The sequence below is a fragment of the Somniosus microcephalus genome, chromosome 2 (assembly GCF_052327205.1).
Source record: "Somniosus microcephalus isolate GS21.2 chromosome 2, FLI_Smic_1.0, whole genome shotgun sequence".
NCBI lineage: Eukaryota > Metazoa > Chordata > Chondrichthyes > Squaliformes > Somniosidae > Somniosus > Somniosus microcephalus.
The window spans coordinates 115,201,037-115,215,552 of record NC_140988.1 but is presented as its reverse complement, the minus strand read 5'-3'; the positions used below and the strand labels follow the sequence as shown (position 1 = coordinate 115,215,552).

The window sequence follows — 14,516 nt, the reverse complement described above, 5'->3', positions numbered from 1 at the left end:
CCCTACGGGAGCTACCCCTACCAAACATTCCCAAGGCCCTGAAAAGGTGCCTGGGGTTCTTCTCCTATTACGCCCAATGGGTCCCCAATTATTCCAACAAGGCCCGTCCCCTTCTGAAATCAACGTCCTTCCCGCTCACGGCCGAGGCCCACGCCGCCTTCAACAGCATTAAACACGACATTGAGAAGGCCGCGCTGCAGGCAGTGGACGAAAACATCCCTTTCCAGGTCGAAAGCGATGCGTCCGACTTCGCTTTAGTAGCCACCCTCAACCAGGATGGGCGGCCCGTAGCCTTTTTCTCAAGAACCCTCCAAGGGCCCGAGATCTGGCACTCCTCGGTAGAGAAGGAGGTCCAGGCCATAGTGGAGGCAGTGCGGCACTGGAGGCACTACCTAGCCGGCAAACGCTTCACCCTGCTTACCAACCAGCGGTCGGTAGCCTTCATGTTTAACAACAAACAGAGGGGGAAGATCAAGAACGACAAAATTCTCAGGTGGCGGATCGAACTCTCCACGCTTGAGTACGACATAATATATAGGCCAGGGGCCCTCAATGAATCCCCCGACGCCCTATCACGAGGGATGTGTGCCAGCATCCAGGGGGACAGGCTACAGGGCCTCCACAATGGCCTCTGCCACCCGGGGGTCACCCGGCTATTTCACTTTATAAAATCCCGTAACCTCCCCTATTCCATTGAGGAGGTCCGGTCGATGACCAGGGACTGCCGCACCTGTGCGGAATGCAAGCCCCGTTTTTTCAGGCCCGACCGAGCCCACCTGATCAAAGCTACACGGCCATTCGAGCGCCTGAGCTTAGATTTCAAGGGACCACTCCCCTCCACCGACCGCAATGTGTACTTTCTCAACATTGTGGACGAGTACTCCCGCTTCCCATTTGCCTACCCCTGCCCAGACATGACCAGTGCCACGGTCATCAAGTGCCTCGGCAACCTGTTTTGCACGTTCGGCATGCCTAACTACATCCACACTGACAGGGGGGCGTCGTTCATGAGCGACGAACTGCGCCAATACCTGCTATCGAAGGGGATAGCCACGAGTCGGACCACTAGTTATAACCCCCGGGGTAATGGGCAAGTGGAGAGGGAGAACACGACAGTGTGCAAGGTGGTCACCTTAGCACTAAGGTCTAAAGGCCTCCCCACCTCCCGCTGGCAAGAGGTCCTCCCAGACGTACTCCACTCGATAAGGTCGCTACTGTGTACTGCTACTAACGCCACTCCTCACGAGAAGATGTTTGTTTTTCCCCGCAAATCAACCTCAGGAGTGTCCCTACCCTCGTGGCTCTCCACCCCAGGGACAGTCCTATTACGGAAGCATGTGAGGGGCCACAAAACGGATCCCCTCGTGGAGGCAGTACACCTACTCCATGCAAACCCACAGTACGCGTAAGTCAAGCACGCCGACGGGCGTGAGGACACCGTGTCCATAAAGGACCTCGCCTCGGCAGGAAGCGACGACGACCCATCACCACCACCCCCAGAAGAACCTCCACCATTCCCAGGCTCACCACCCTCAGAAGTACCTGCAACACCCCCAACACATGGGTATGCCCAGGAGGGCACCACGGACTCCCGGTCGGAACCCGAGGTACTGTTGCGACGTTCAGGAAGGACTATCACACCTCCAGACAGACTAAATCTGTGAAGGGGTGAATGTGATGAAATATATGCCTTCATCAGCCCCTGTGTTTTACCTGCTTTGTATTGTGTGTACCGCCCCCTTTTTCCTATTGTGTGTATTGGCTACGCCCCTGTCTTTTGTCATATAAAGGTCTCAAGAGCTGTATGAGTCATTCTATCAGATGAACCCGATGTGGAAAGACCTGCAATGTTCTTAGTGATTAAAAGCCTTTAGTTGAATCCTTTAAACTCCTTGGCCTAGAAATTCAGTGCCCTTAGCACCGATTTTGCGGCGCTAGAGGGCCCAGCGCTGCAATTGGCGCCGGTTCCTAAATTGCCTGGGGCCCTTCCGCGGCGGTAGACCGGTAGCGCTGCGCCGGCACCGATGACGTCATCGGTGTGCGCAGCGTCCCGGTTGCCGTGGTAACCCGGCCCCAAGCCGAAATTCAGTTGCGGCCGCCTCGCCAGTGGCAGCCGCAACTAAGACTCCGGCAAACGAGTGTTGCCGGAGTCTGCGCCGGCGCTTTAAGGAGGTGCGGCGGCCGGCCGCTTTCCCGCCGGCCGCCTGCCCGCAGCTCCCTCCCCGGACTTCTCCCCCCCCCCCCGGAACAGATGCAAGCCCGGCACTTGTCCGAGGTGCCGGGCTCATTTTTGCAGAGATTTGCGCGGGCCGCGGCCGGGTGCAGGCAGCTCCTCCTTAACGGAAGGAGGAGGCCTGCACTTCCCGAGCCTGCCGCACCGCAGCGGGCGCCGCAGCGCCGGAATAGCGCCGCAATGCGGCGCGTTGCGCCAGTTTTCAGGCGCTAAAACCCTTCAGTAGCGCCGGCAGCCGTTTGGGCGCGGCGCTACTGAATTTTTGGCGCGCGCAAAGGGACTTAGCGCCGGCGCTAACTTCCGGTGCTAAAGCCCTGGCGCAGCGCAAACTCAATTTCTAGGCCCTTGTCTTTGAGTTATTGATGGCACATCATGCTGCATGCTGCATATCCTGGCCATTATGAGGGAACAGCCCTTGCCACCACCTACCAGGCAAGAAACTGAGGAGCAGGAGCATGAGGAAGAGGAGGAGGAGGAAGAAGCGGAAGAGGAGGAGGTGGAAGTGCAACAGGGAGTAGAGGAACATCAAAAAGATACAACATAGACAGCTCCTTTTAGCCCAGGCTCGACATGATCACATTAATCATGAGCAATACTAGTAACCTGAAGCACACCTCCCCATTCACACTCCTTACCTATCCTCTATCACTGACCATCACATCATACTCTTTCTGACAGCACAAAAATAAAAACAACCAGAAGATGCACATTAGAATCCAATTTTATAAATTCACTTATTAAAAAATGCATACAAAATTAAACTAATCACCCTTGTACTTTCCCTTAGTGCCTGTCTTCCGTGTGCTTTTGCCTATCCTAGTGCTGATCCGAGGTGCTTCCCCAGTGGCTGCAGCATGGGTGATGGAAGGCTGCTGACCTTCAATTGAGGAGACTGCAGATGGCCTTGGAGTGCGACCTTGAGCAACTCCAGGCCTCGAGGTCTCAGCTTCAAACTGCAGCATCTCTGCCTGGGCTGCAGCAGTCTGGGCTGGCTGGCTGACATGCATCAGCAAGGGCACTGGCGGCCTGGCAGGGTTGGGAGCAGGAATGCTGTCATCCTGAGAGAGGACAGCAGGTTCGTGCTCTATGCCACTCTCCCGGGGCGGCGCCACAGCAATCTTACTGATCTGTTGGAGAACAGATTGCTGGACTGCTGTGATCCCCTAGAAGCCCCTTTGAACAGTGGTATCCAGAGCCATGGTGGCAAAAGTCTGAGCTTCCAATGCAGCACTCAGACCTTTGATGGAAACTGTTTGTGCTGCAATGCAAGCTGTGACATCGGCCATCAGACGCTGCATCATACAAAAGCAAAATACTGCGGATGCTGGAAATCTGAAATAAAACCAGAAAATGCTGGAAATACTCAGCAGGTCAGGCAGCATCTGTGGAGAGAGAAACAGAATTAACATTTCAGGTCAAAGACCTTTCATCAGAACTGGAATAAGTTAGAGATATACCAGGTTTTAAGCAAGTGCAGGGACAGGGAAAAGGGGGAGAGAAGGTCTGTGATAGGGTGGAAGGCAGGAGCGATTAAATGACAAAAGGTATGATTGTACAAAGCAAAAGGAGATGGTAATGGGACAAGTAAAGAAACAAAAGATGAGTCTAGAAGAAGTGTAAATGGGAATGGCAGAATCATCAACAGCTGCCATCTGAAAATATCGGGACAGAGGTTATGGTGTGAAGTTGTTGAACTCGATGTTGAGTCCAGGAGGCTGTAAAGTGCCTATTGGAATGGAGGTGCTGTTCCTCGAGCTTACGTTGAGCTTCGTTGGAACAGTGGACGAGGTCAAGGACTGAGAGGTCAGAGTGGGAGTGGAGCGGAGAATTAAAGTGACAGGCGGCCAGAAGCTCGGGGTCACGTATGCGGACTGAATGGAAGTATTCCACAAAGCGGACACCCAATCTGCGTTTGATCTCCACAATGTAGAGGAGATCGCATCGTGAGCAACGAATACAGTATACTAAATTGCAAGAAGTACAAGTAAATCTCTGTTTCACCTGGAAGGAATGTTTGGGGCCCTGAATGATAGGAAGGGAGGAGATAAAAGGGCAGGTGTTGCATCTCCTGCACTTGCATGGGAAGGTGCCAGGCGAAGGGGAGGGGGTGTTGGGGGTGATTGAGGAGCAGACCATGGTGTCTCAGAGAGAAAGATCCCTTCAGGATGCTGAAAGGGGAGGGGAGGGGAAGATGTGTTTAGTGGTGGGATCATACTGGAGCTGGCGGAAATGGCGGAGGATGATCTGTTGAATGTGGAGGCTGGTGGGGTAAAAGGTGAGGTTCTGGGAGGGAGGGGAAGGGGTGAGAGTAGAAGCGCAGGAAATGGAACGGGCACGTCCAAGGGCCATGTCAACCACGGTAGAGGGAATCCTCGGTTGAGGTAAAAGACAGATCGGAAGCACTAGTATGGAAGGTGGCATCATCAGAACAGATGCAAAGGAGATGGAGAATGGAATAGAGTCCTTACAGGAAGTGCGTTGTGAGGAAGTATAGTCAAGGTAGCTGTGGGAGTCAGTGGGCTTATACTGGATGTTGGTCGAAAGCCTATCCCCAGAAATAGAGACAGAGAGGTCAAGGAAGGGAAGGGAAGAGTCAGAGATGGACTATGTGAAGGTGAGGAAAGAGTGGAAATTGGAAGCAAAGTGAATGACATTTTTCAGTTCAGGGCAAGAGAAGGAAATGGCACCGATACAGTCATCAATGTACTGGAAAAAGAGGTGAGGGAGGGGACCTGAGTAGGACTGGAACAAAGAATGTTCCACATATCCCACAAAAAGGCAGGCATAGCTAGGACCCATGCGGAATCCCATAGCAACACCTTTGATTTGGAGGAAGTGAGTGGAGTCAAAGGAGAAGTTGTTCAATGTGAGAACAAGTTCAGCCAGGTGGCGGAGGGTGGCGGTGGATGGGGAATGGTCGGGCCTCTGTTCAAGGAAGAAGCGGAGTGCCCTCAGGCCATCCTGGTGGGGGATGGAGGTGTAGAGGGATTGGACGTCCATAGTGAAAAGGAGACAGTTGGTGCCAGGAAACTGGAAACTGTTAAAGTGACGCTGCATCATTGTGGGTTCCACAGCTATGCTGATGGAGATGACCACCCATTCCATGTTGGAAAGGATGGTCTCCAAGCTCTGCACAAAGCCCTGTGCCAAGTTAGTGCTGGACTCCTCCATGCACCTTGACATTGTGCATAGGCTTTCTGGCAGGCTTTCCAGCGCACCAAGCATTTGGATATGTACACCCGTCAGCCTTCTTCTATAGCCTGACCCATCAAAGTCCACATTTGACTCCTCTGCAGCAGAACTAGTGTGTGACCTCAAACTCCAGAAAGCTGGCACCTGTGCTAACCTTTGCCCCTACTCTGGCTCCTGTGCACTTGTTCCCAGTGTCACACCACGTGCAGATTGCTCCTCTATCCTAGCCTCTAAAATACCTACAGTGTCAGTATCTGACCTGGTGACTGTGAGTGTAAGTTTGAGCGACAGTGTCGTTTCATCTTCACTGCCTTCTTCCTCTTCCTCCACTGACTGGGCAGGTTCCAATTCTTGGGCGGTCGCACACTAGTTCTGCTGCAGAGGAGTCAGCTGAGGCCTACGATGGGCCAGGCTATAGAAGAAGGCTGATGGGTGTTCCAATGCTTGTGAGGCAGAAGAGATTGAGTGATGAGGGAGAAGTATGATGAGAGAGGAGGATTAGGTATGCAGATATCCTCATCATCTATCCCTCCAGCCCTGCCAGTGGCCATGTCCATAGTGATGCCCACAGCAATGTGGTTGACTCTTAACTGCCCTCTGAAATGATCTACGAAGCCACTCAGTTGTAACAAACCACTACGAAACATAATAAGAATGAAACTGGACGGACCACCTCAGCACCGGCTACGGACACGGCAACGGCACACCCAGCCCAGTCAACCCTTCAAAGTCCTCCTCACCAACATCTGGGGACTTGTGCCAAAATTGGGAGAGCTGTCCCACAGACTAGTCAAGCAACAGCCTGACATAGTCTTACTCACAGAATCATAACTTTCAGCCAATATCCCAAATTCCTCCATGACCATCCCTGGGTATGTCCTGTCCCTCCAGCAGGACAGACCCACCATGGGTGGTGGCACAGTGGTGTACAGTCGGGAAGGAGTGGCCCTGGGAGTCCTCAACATTGACTCCGGATCCCATGAAGTCTCATGGCTTCAGGTCAAACATGGGCAAGGAAACCCCCTGCTGATTACCACCTACCGCCCTCCCTAAGCTGATGAATTAGTACTCCGCCATGTTGAACACCACTTGGAAGAAGCACTGAGAGTAACAAGGGCACAGAATATACTCTGGGTAGGGGACATCAATGTCCATCACCAAGAGTGGCTCAGGAGCACCACTACTGACCAAGCTGGCCGAGTCCTGAAGGATACAACTGCCAGTCTGGGCCTGCGACAGGTGATGAGAGAACCAACACGAGGGAAAACCTACTTGACCTCGTCCTCACCAATCTACCAGTTGCCGATGCATCTGTCCATGACAGCATTGGTAGCAGTGACCACCGCACAGTCATTGTGGAGACGAAGTCCTATCTTCACACTGAGGACATCCTCCATCGTGTTGTGTGGCACTACCACCGTGCTAAATGGGATAGATTCAGAACAGATCTAGCAGCTCAAATCTGGGCATCCATGAGGCGCTGTGGGCCATCAGCAGCAGCAGAATTGTATTCCACCACCACAATCTGTAACCTCATGGCACGGCATATCTCTCACTCTACCATTACCATCAAGCCAGGGGACCAACCCTGGTTCAACAAGGAGTGTAGAAGAGCAAGCCAGGAGCAGCACCAAGCGTATCTAAAAATGAGGTGCCAAAATGGGGAAGCAGCAACACAGGACTACATGCATGCTAAAAAGCGGAAGCAGCATGCTATAGACAGGGCTGAGCGATCCCACAATCAACGGATCAGATCAAAGCTCTGCAGTCCTGCCACATCCAGTCATGAATGGTGATGGACCATTAAACAATTAACGGGAGGAGGAGGCTCCATGAATATCCCCATCCTCAATGATGGTGGAGCCCAGCACGTGAGTGCAAAAGTAAAGGCTGAAGCATTTGCAACCATCTTCAGCCTGGAGTGCCGAGTGGATGATCCATGTTGGCCTCCTCCTGAGCTCCCCACCATAACTGGCTGGCAGACAGGAAGCAAAGAGTTGGAATAAACGGCTCTTTTTCCGAGTGGCAGGCAGTGACTAGTGGGGTACCGCAGGGATTGGTGCTAGGACCCCAGCTATTCACAATATATATTAATGATCTAGACGAGGGAACTAGATGTAATATCTCCAAGTTTGCAGACAACACAAAGCTGGGTGGGCATGTGTGCTGTGAGGAGGATGCTGAGAAACTCCAGTATGATTTGGACAGGTTGGGTGATTGGGCAGATATATGGCAGATGCAGTATAATGTGGATAAATGTGAGGTTATCCACTTTGGTGGCAAAAACAGGAAGGCAGATTATTATCTAAATGGCAATAGATTGGGATAAGGGGAAGTGCAATGAGACCTGGGTGTCCTTGTGCACCAATCGTTGAAGGTAAGCATGCAGGTGCAGCAGGCGGTTAAGAAGGCAAATGGTATGTTGGCCTTCATGGCGTGAGGTTTTGAGTACAGGAACAAGGATGTCTTGCTGCAGTTGTACAGGGCCTTGGTGAAACCACACCTTGAGTATTGTGTGCAGTTTTGGTCACCTTATCTGAGGAAGGGTGTTCTTGCCAAGGAGGGAGTGCAGCAAAGATTCACCAGACTGATACCTGGGATGGCAGGAATGACGTATGAGTAGAGATTGGGTCGATTGGGCTTATACTCGCTGGAGTTTAGAAGAATGAGATGGGATCTCATTGAAACTTATAAAATTCTAACAGGACTAGACAGACTAGATGCAGGGAGGATGTTCCCGATGGCGGGGGAGTCCAGAACCAGGGGTCACAGTCTAACGATAAGGGGTAAGCCATTTAGGACAGAGATGAGGAGGAATTTCTTCACCCAGAGAGTGCTGGACCTGTGGAATTCTCTACCACAGAAGGCAGTGGAGGCCAATTCATTAAATATATTCAAGAAGGAGTCAGATATATTTCTTAAGGCTAAAAAACAAAAAAGGTGACTCAACCGTGGCTAACAAGGGAAATTAGGGATAGCATAAGATCCAAGGAGACGACATATAAATTGGCCAGAAAAAGCAATAATCCTGAGGATTGGGAGCAGTTTAGGATTCAACAAAGGAGGACAAAGGGATTAATTAAGAAAGGGAAAATAGAATATGAGAGTAAGCTATCAGGGAACATAAAATCTGACTGTAAAAGCTTTTATAGATATGTGAAGAGAAAAAGATTGGTGAAGTCAAGCGTAGGTCCCTTGCAGTCAGAATCAGGGGAATTTATAATGGGAAACAAAGAAATGGCAGACCAACTAAATTCATACTTTGGTTCTGTCTTCACAAAGGAGGACACAAATAACCTCCCAGAGGTGCCGGGGAACATAGGGTCTGATGAAAGGGTGGCACTGAAAGAAATCAGTATTTGTAGGGAAATGGTGTTAGGAAAATTGATGGGACTGGAGGCCGATAAATCCCCAGGGCCTGATAATCTACATCCCAGGGTACTTAAGGAAGTGGCCCTAGAAATAGTAGATGCATTGCTGGTCATCTTCCGGAACTCAATAGACTCTGGAACAGTACCCATGGATTGGAGGGTAGCTAATGTTACCCCACTATTCAAAAAAGGTGGTAGAGAAAAAGCGGGGAATTATAGACCGGTAAGCCTGACATCGGTAGTGGGGAAAATGCTAGAGTCCATTATAAAAGATGTAATAGCAGAGCACTTGGAAAGCAGTGACAGGATCGGACAAAGTCAACATGGATTTACAAAAGGTACATCATGCTTCACTAATCTACTGGAATTTTTTGAGGATGTAACTGGTAAAATAGGTAAGGGAGAACCAGTGGATGTGGTGTATTTGGACTTTCAGAAGGCTTTCGATAAGGTCCCACGTAAGAGATTAGCGTGCAAAATTAAGGCACATGGGATTGGGGGCAAGGTATTGACTTGGATAGAGAACTGGTTGGCGGACAGAAAACAAAGAGTTGGAATAAATGGGTCATTTTCCGAGTGGCAGGCAGTGACTAGTGGGGTACCGCAAGGATCGGTCCTAGGACCCCAGCTGTTCACAATATATATTAATGATGATCTGGACGAGGGAATTGGATGTAATATCTCCAAATTTGCAGACGACAAAAAGCTGGGTGGGAGGGTAAGCTGTGAGGAGGATGTCGTGAAACTCCAGTGCGATTTGGACAGGGTGGGTGATTGGTCAGAAACATGGCAAATGCACTATAATGTGGATAAATGTGAAGTTATCCACTTTGGTGGCAAAAACAGGAAGGCAGATTATTATTTGAATGGCAATAGATTGGGAGAAGGGGAAGTGCAAAGAAACCTGGGTGTTCTTGTGCACCAGTCGCTGAAGGTAAGCATGCAGGTGCAGCAGGCGGTTAAGAAGGCAAATGGTATGTTGGCCTTCGTAGCAAGAGGGTTCGAGTACAGGAACAAGGATGTCTTGCTACAGTTGTACAGGGCCTTGGTGAGACCGCACCTTGATTATTGTGTGCAGTTTTGGTCGCCTTACCTGAGGAAGGACGTTCTTGCCATGGAAGGAGTGCAGCGAAGATTCACCAGGCTGATACCTGGGATGGCAGGAATGACCTATGAGGAGAGATTGTGTCAACTGGGCTTATACTCACTGGAGTTTAGAAGATTGAGAGGGGATCTCATCGAAACCTATAAAATTCTGTCAGGCCTGGACAGACTAGATGCAGGAAGGATGTTTCTGATGGCCGGGGAGTCCAGAACCAGGGGTCATAGTCTAAGGATAAGGGGTAAGCCATTTAGGACTGAAATGAGGAGGAATTTCTTCACCCAGAGAGTGGTGAACCTGTGGAATTCTCTGCCACAGAGGGCGGTGGAGGCCAGTTCATTAAATATATTCAAGAAAGAGTTGGATATATTTCTTAAGGCTAAAGGGATCAAGGGATATGGGGAGAAGGCAGGGACAGGGTACTGGATTTGGATGATCAGCCATGATCTCATTGAATGGTGGAGCAGGCTCGAAGGGCCGAATGGCCTACTCCTGCTCCTATCTTCTATGTTTCTATGTAAAGGGATCAAGGGATATGGGGAGAAGGCAGGGAGAGGGTACTGAGTTTGGATGATCAGCCATGGTCTCATTGAATGGCGGAGCAGGCTCGAGGGGCCGAATGGCCTACTCCTGCTCCTATCTTCTATGTTTCTATATCACAGAAGCCAGTCTTCAGCCAATTCAATTCACTCCATGTGATATCAAGAAACGGCTAAGCATACTGGATACAGCAAAGTCTATGGGCCCTGACAATATCCCAGCTATTGTGCTCTAGAACTAGCCGCGCCTCTCGCCAAGCTGTTCCAGTACAGCTACAACACTGGCATTTATCCAACAATGTGGAAAACTGCCCAGGTATGTCCTGTCCAGAAAAAGCAGGACAAATCCAATCCAGCCAATTACCGCCCCATCAGTCTACTCTCAATCATCAGCAAAGTGATGGAAGGTGTCATCGAAAGCACTATCAAGCGGCACTTACTCGCCAATAACCTGCTCACTGATGCCCAGTTTGGGTTCCGCCAAGACCACTCGGCTCCTGACCTCATTACAGCCTTGGTCGAAAATAGACAAAGCAGCTGAATTCCAGAGGTGAGGTGAGAGTGACTGCCCTTGACATCAAGGCACCATTTGACCGAGTGTGGCATCAAGGAGCCCTAGTAAAACTGAAGTCAATGGGAATCGGGGGGAAAACTCTCCACTGGCTGGAGTCATACCTAGCACAAAGGAAAATGGTTGTGGTGATTGAAGGTCAACCATCACAGCCCCAGGACATCACTGCAGGAGTTCCTCAGGGCAGTGTCCTAGGCCCAATCATATTCAGCTGCTTCATCAATGACCTTCCCTCCAACATAAGGTCAGAAATGGGGATGTTCGCTGATGACTGCACAGTGTTCAGTGCCATTCACAACTCCTCAAGCAATGAATCAGTCCATGCTCCATGCAACAAGACCTGGACGTGTTCAGGCTTGGGCTGATAAGTGGCAGGTATCATTCGCGCCACAGAAGTGCCAGGCAATGACTAACTCCAACAAGCGAGAGTCCAACCACCGCCCACTGACATTCAATGGCATTACCATTGCCGAATCCCCCACCATCAACATCCTGGGGGTCACCATTGACCAGAAACTTAACTGGACCAGCCACATAAATACCGTGGTAACAAGAGCAGGTCAGGTGCTAAGTATTCTGCGGCGAGTGTCTCACCTTCTGACTCCCCGAGGCCTTTCTACCATCTACAAGGCACAAGTAAGGAGTGTGATGGAATACTCTCCACTTGCTTGGATGAGTGCAGCTCCAACAACACTCAAGAAGCTTGACATCATCCAAGACAATGCAGCCTGCTTGATTGGCACCCCATCCACCACCTTAAACATTCACTCCCTCCACCATCGGCATACCGTGGCTGTAGAGTGTACCTTCTACAAGATGCACTGCAGAAACTCGCCAAGGCTTCTTCGGCAGCCCTTCCTAAAACCCGCGACCTCTTCCACCTAGAAGGATAAGGGCAGTAGGTGCATGCGAACACCACCACCTCCAAGTTCCCCTCCAAGTCACACACCATCCTGACTTAGAAGTATATTGCCGATCCTTCATCATCGCTGGGTCAAAATTCTGGAACTCCCTAATAGCACTGTGGGAGTACCTTCACCTCACGGACTGCAGTGGTTCACGAAGGTGGCTCACCACCACCTTCTCAAGGGCAATTAGGAATGGGCAATAAATGCTGGCCTTGCCAGTGACGCCCACACCCTATAAAAATGAATAAAAAATAATTTTAAAAAATCTTCAATGTATTACTACATAGATTCAGTTTCCAAATGACTCCCAAGCCACAATGCACCTCCCCTTTAAGAGGTGCAGGCTGCCTTTAAGTAGTGGTAGCCACTCACGATATCAGGCCCCTTGCTAATGCATGAGCAAATGAACAGTATGGGTAGCGCTGGCTGCAAGCAGCACTCATTTAAAACAGCAGGCAGCACAAATTTATCATGCTGCCTGCAACACAATGAATAGGCTCGGGTTAATCTTGTACTGTGATCCCCACGCCTCTTTTCGGTGGTTATCTAATTTAACCCCCCTGATTTCCACAAGGACAATTTACTTAATAGCACAGCAGTGATAGGAAAGGTTACATTTTTCTTGCAATATCACAATAAACCTTTCTCCTTTCTGTTTGCAGCAGGAACTGTTTCTCAATTTGGTGAAACAGATGGTGAAGCCGTGCGATCTACGGGCAGGTCAAATTGAGATTGTAGTTGTTCTTGAAAACAGAAAATCGCTCTTCACCATGAACACATGCAAAATAATAAATCTTCCCCAAGACCTTACAGAAATAAATTGAGGAAATATATAGGATAATTTTAAAAAGAAGCGTTTCCAAGATACATAAATAATGGATATAAAGAACTCTGGGACAAATACCATACCAAAATAATGGAACTGCTGGGGGAAAGGAATCTAATTTTGATTTCAGCGTCATTGCTGGATTAACAGTGGTTTTCAAAATGCTGTTTAAACGGGGTCACATAACTAGTTTTAGATCCTTTGGGCTCTGTTTGAGTATTTATTGACCTCTAGATTTTGTTTCAAATTAATGTAATCATTGTATTACACTAAGTAAAATGGTTAAGATTAGTTTGCTGTAATCTTAAATATAAGTCACTTACCACTGCAATTGATTTTAGTCAGACTTAAAACCAGAAATAGTCACTGCTGTTTCCCTATCCACATTCGTCATACGTTTACTGTGATTTTCAGAGCCTATAAAGATTGTCACACTCTTTAGGTTTCCTCTCAAACATTCATCTTAAATGTACCATGTTTCTCGAATATAAATCTAGAGGGAATCTATCTCAGATTGCTAACGGCTTTCATTGAATGCATTCTTTTTCTAGTAACTGATTTTCATTTAAAAATTCATATACTGCAAAAAAGTTATTGCATAATTATATAAAAGAATTTGACCTGTATTATTACATACGCAGAAATGATGGATATACGATCTTGTTTTGAAGGAATTTTAAGAAAAGCTAACTGTGATGATATGACTGCCCTTTACTCTTATTTGCAAGGAGGACCTGACCTTTAGAAGGATTGTTTTTAGCGATTTGTGGACAAGTGGGAGAATCCCAGGGGAAATTCACCCCTATAATCTAGGCTGATGCATCATTGTAGTACTAAAGGGGGTGCTGCTCTGTTGGAGATGGCGTCTAGCAGATGAAATGTTAAACTGTAGCCCATTCTACCTGTTCAAAGAATGCAAGGTACTTTTTTGAAGAAGAGCAAGGAGATCTGCATCAGAAATTTTTTTTTTTAATGGATTAACTAATCAGTTGCCTCATTTCTGTTTGTGGAACCATGCTGTATGCATATTGTCTACTGTATTTACATACATAACAACAGCAACTACACTTCAGAAGTCATTTATTGGTGGCAAAGCATTTGGACCATCCTGAGGACATGAAAACTTTTAAATATATACATACGCACACACACACACATACACACACACACACACACACACACACACAAGTCTTAGGGTGAGAAATTCATATACTTACCGTCACCAGTTAACGCCAGCGATTCTCGAAAAAATGGCGGCCGCCGCTCTTGCGCCAGCTGGAGGTGGCCCTGACGGTGGCAGCCATATTTGTGTGCCTCTTTGTGCTGCTGGTAACTGGCAGCGCCCTGCAAAAAAATGGCAGCGTGGTGACATCACCTACACAAATTTTGACCCTAGCGCTCAATTCAGCGCTGGGTCCTAAGCACGCCAGGTTAACCTGGCGTACAAGCAGGCTGTCAGATTCTGACAGGGGCGATATCTGCAGCTGTTAAAGGGACACACACATCAATCAGGTAAGTTTGAATGGAAGGGTTTGGCCTTGGTTTTTAGGATTTTATTGAAGTGTTGGCTGGCTGCAATATACATGAAAAGTTTTAAAAATGTTTTGGGAGTGCTGCTGGATGCTTGCAAGGGCTCGGATGGTAAGTGAACGCCTTTGAGAAGACAGAACATGCTGCGAAAACTCAGCAGGTCATGCTACATCTGTGGAGTTCACGTCTCAGGTCGACATGCTGCCTGACCAACTGAGTATTTGTAGCATCTTATGCTGGCATT

The 14,516-nt window shown here is 48.9% G+C and overlaps 1 pseudogene; it reads right to left on the bottom strand.

Annotated features, from left to right (window-relative positions):
* Positions 1 to 2,994: 2,994 nt before the first annotated feature.
* Positions 2,995 to 5,976, bottom strand: LOC147122904 (uncharacterized; annotated as a pseudogene).
* Positions 5,977 to 14,516: the final 8,540 nt, after the last annotated feature.